The sequence below is a fragment of the Oratosquilla oratoria genome, chromosome 12, assembly GCF_046742065.1.
Source record: "Oratosquilla oratoria isolate Oo_2021 chromosome 12, ASM4674206v1, whole genome shotgun sequence".
Classification (NCBI taxonomy): Eukaryota; Metazoa; Arthropoda; class Malacostraca; order Stomatopoda; family Squillidae; genus Oratosquilla; species Oratosquilla oratoria.
Window position 1 is genome coordinate 17,252,954 of NC_134788.1, and position 5,000 is coordinate 17,257,953.

The window sequence follows — 5,000 nt, forward strand, 5'->3', positions numbered from 1 at the left end:
ATGGCATGCTGAAAGATTAGGTCGTCTCAGGTATCTCCATTGCTACGATGACAAATCCTTAATTTCTCTGGTAATTTTATACACGCACAAACACAGACACACGTGCACATAAACGCACAAAGACAAAGACTCAATCGCGTTTAAATCCCTCCTGGTGTGATATTTTCTAATAATTCAGATATTTGTTGTGAATTGTTATGCCCATGTAAGGGTTTGTTTGCGGGTCACATGGCACATGGATACGACCGAATCGAAGTAGAGGGGAAGGATGGAGAATAGGAAGGAACCGTCTATCTTCTTCCACAAAAGAGACAAAGCGTTTATGGCAAGATCAACCCTTTCAGAGCCACCAATGCATCAGTCTTGAGACAATGTATGACCTTTCGGCTGACGGCAGATTATTTCATTTGAAGCTTCAGGAGCAAATGGTAATGTGTATGTGGGTCTTCAGAAAACCGTCCTATGTGACCTTATCTATCCTCCTATTTTTCGTGAACGAACATATGCTTTTCTGTAAAGACTGTGTATATAGTTAGTAAAATATCACCATGCCAAACCTCGTTACACCGAATTCCGGCTATATTGGCCCTAATGACACCTATCGGTCGGTATATGCGGTGCAAGGTTCGGTATGGATGGCCTATAACAACCAAGCCTTTCCCTCAACTAGTTCAATATATTGAGGGTTTACTGTATATGAAAGAGGCTTTCTTCTGGATAAGACTGTGTAATTTGGTGGCCTCGGAATGAGAGAGTATTTGAATGTCTGCGAGTAGGTGCTGTATTAAACGTTTTGTTGCGGAGTCACAAGCTCGTTAGAAAGTTCTGTTGGTTTGTGTATTCATCCGGGCGACTACCAGACGACCTACCCTGTGATAGGGGGACAAGAATACTGCCACCGTGTCCCCTGCGAGTCATGAAAGACGACTAAAATGGGGTGGAACGAGAGAACTAGGAATTACATCTCTTCATGTACTTTTCTCTCATATAAGGTCAGGGCAAAATATCTTTTTAATTGACCATCCCCTATTAAGGGAATGAAAGTCTTTGCTTGTATACAGAAGGTTAACGGCTGGTTTGGTGAGTCTGTTCGAAACTGGCGTCGTCTTTATTACTCCGCGGGAAACCATTTACTAAGTACAAATCCAGACATACAATGCTCTAGAGTCTAGATAATGATCCTGATTTCCACCGGGCGATTTTATTCAGCTGAGGGAAAACCCTATACTACCCAAAGGGTCATTTGTGAATTCTTGCCAGTTTTGTATATTTTAAAAGTACTTTTTTTCAACCTTGCAGGCAGGAAAGTTTGCCCAGTCTGAAAACCCTATACTGTACTACCCAAAGGGTCAGCTGTGAATTATTGTCAATTTTGTACATTTTAGAAAGTACTTTTTTCAACCTTGCAGGAAGGAAAGTTTGCCCAGTCTGAAGATGTCGATCCTCTTCTCTGGTGTTGGCTCGAGCATGACCCACATGGCCGTTGTAAGAGTGCACTTCTGATGTTGGCTGAAGGTCGAGGGAAGTCGGACAAGAGCAGGTTTGCCGTTCTTGCAGCAGGCCAAGTAGTAACGCAGGAGGTCACGATCATCGAGTTCGTCTGCCTCTTCTTTGTAGTAGGGAACTTGTCCTGTGCACAGTTCGTAGAAAACACAGCCGAGGGCCCACACGTCCACTTTGCCTCCGCTGAATGGGTGCATCTTCGTGGCAATCACTTCCGGTGCCATATACCAAGGAGTACCACGGCGACCTTTAATGTTTCGTTTATAGACCTAAGCAGTTCTTCGGGACATTCCAAAATCGATCAGCTTGACGATCTTGTGGTCTGCGCTGAGAACGATGTTTTCGGTCTTCAGGTCCAGATGAGCAAAGTTCTTTGAGTGCACGTAAGTGACGGCTCGAATGAGTTGGTCAGAGTAGGACGCGACTCTGTCGCCCCAATCGTGGTAAGGCTGCTGCGCGTGTTTGATGACGGCGCTGTCGAGCGTCCCGCCCTCGCAGTACTCAGTGATTATGATCTTTAGTTTGCCTTGTGTCGCCACATCCACAAGACGAACAATGTTCGGGTGAGCCAGCTCTGCGAGGGCTTGGATCTCGCTCGGAGATCCCTTGCCTTTGGTCGGGATCTTGGCGACGGAGATATTTCCCGTCGTCTTGTTGATGACCAGAGATGTGATTCCAAATCCTCCAGAGCCCAGAGCACATTTAAAAGTGTAGTTTTCATTATAATCAATGGTTTGATTGCTGCTGCTATGGGCTTTGACTGAAGGTTCTGTTGGGTCAACGACGGGCTTCGAGGTTGCTCTCGAAGTGCCTTTTGACGACTGGCGGCGCTCGAGGCTCTTTCCCTTCTGAGGCAACGATGAGTGGTGGCGACTCATGATCGAAGCCTCTTTCCTCCTTGAAAATTTAATAATGTCCTCCATCTTCCTTGCCTCCTGGTCCTTGGAAGGGTTTCTTGAGGACTTGCTTGGGCTCTTCTCCCTTTCCTGAAGGGTCAGGCAGCAACAACAAACCATTGATCTTATGACGCCGGCGAAGTATTGACGAAGTCGGGCGAGTTCGAATTTTCGGAGCCGTGTCATCATCCTTTTGCGAGTCCTGCCTTGTGCCTGACACCAGTGTCTATCAGGGGGCCAAGAAGCGTTTGTGTCAGCACCCACAAATGTTATACACAGATAGACAGCAACTGTCCTCAATTAAGCGATGACATTTGCATTTTTCTATTAAAGAATTTTTGTTTCTTTTCTATTTCTCTTGTGTTACACTTTTTATTTTCTTGTTTAGTCACCATGATTGCCATGTCGATTAGTTCAGCTGCATGAAGGGATGATAATAAATATTTTTGCTGTGATGTGAGAACATAATGAAATGATTAATGGGACCTAACTACTAACAAACCCGGTCAGGACTGAGCCGTCTTATGCAACTATTTTGACAACCAAATGGATCAAGGAAACTTTTTCTCATTGGCAGTTATTTCTATCAATACAAGAACTTGTGTATGTGTAGGAGTAGGTGTGTGTATTTGTGCTTATACATGTAATGTATGTGTACATAATCACATGTGTATTTGTATGTGCATGCCAATGCGTATGTGTATGTGCATTGTATATGTATGTGTATGTAGTCGCCATATTCATGCATGCGCATATAGATAATACATTCATGTAAACAAACATACATCATGCCTTCATACCTGCATACATACATACACGTACATACATACATATATTACACACACACACACACACACACACACACACACACACACACACACACACACACACACACACACACACGCACGCGCGCACACACACACACACACACACACACAAACACACACACATATACATATATATGTATATATATATATATATATATATATATATATATATATATATATATATATATATATATATGTATATACATACACAATTGCATAACCACATACATGCGTACATAAATGCATAGCAACATTCATGCATACCCACATGGTCACATACATACATATTTACATACACGCAAACATACATACATTTATACATATATACGCACATACAAACATACATACATAAATATATACATATATACATACATTCATGTAATGTTAGATGCCTGCACCTATACCATAAATTTTGTATCCCATGGGCGTGAATTGCGTAATTTCGCCTAACTCATTTTCCCTTATCCCTTCGCCTGCGGTAAGCAAGCGTATATAACGCATGTATTATACGCAGTGATGGAGCCTATATGACTGGCAATTCTAGGCGTTAGCGCATTCTTATTTTTGTTGTTAGTGTACGAGCGTTTTTTCATTGTGTCTATTGTGTAAAAACTCCTGTGATTATATGAAAGGGTTAGAAAGTACTCCACCTTAATTTTTTTTCTAACGAAGTAGCAACTACCCATAGGAAAGATGAATAGCAGAGACTTAAATAATTTTGCCTTGTGAATGTTTACATCTTATGTCCTTCATCGGAGTCACCGTTGGTAAATAACCTATTAATTCATTTCCATGTGAAAGGTATAATGTATTTGTTACTTTTATGTTTGGTACCATATCACTATTAGTTTAACATCTTGGTGGCAGATGTGGTCTAAGTGACGTTTTTAAAAAGTAATGAAATGACTTGAAGGAATGGGTCTTTCCTACGGCCTGTAAACCCATAAGAACATAAGTCTGTCATCCGCATCCATAAACTTGTCTAACCGTTTCTTAAAACGACCGATAGTATATACAGTCGGGTGCGAGCTAGAATGCATTGTCCTTTAATATAACATTGCTGTGAATGTTCGATGGTTTAGCGGGATAAAGCGTCGCTACTTGCAGCGGAGGATGTTACATAGATAATGAAAATAGTCAAAATATAGAAAAAACTAACATATATTGTAAATCTACATTTTCATCAGCCTATAAATAAGATGAACGTATAATGAAACATAAAGAGGAACATTAAATCAGTCAACTCAGAGAAAATAAATATCTTGGTGATTTATTTTAAGACAAGGGAGGCCAACCACCTCCTTAAAAACAGACCCCACCAAGAGAGAAAGGAACTTCAGAAACCACGTGTCATCTATAGGTTTACTTGTGCACGAGGGAACTGTGAAGCCCTCCCATCCACCTATACTGGCATGACGACAGCGAGGTTATCCCATCGCCTTTCTTACCACCTGACATCAGGAGCCCCTAAAGACCTTTTAAGCGAAGTCCACGGCACAACATTATCAAGAAACATCCTAGAAGAAAACACTGATATTTTGGAAATATGTACAGATGATAGACGCCTTCTAAACTTAGAAGATTTATACATTAAAGAGTTGAGCCCAAATCTAGATATACACCTACTCCAAATTTCCCAATACACGACTCATCTCCTATTTTCTTCACCACTTTAGCATTAAAGTCGCCTATTACCAACGTGTACTTAGTTTTTTCTTGATCCATCACCTGACTTAAATCATCATAGAACGATTCAATTTCATCGTCTGAACAC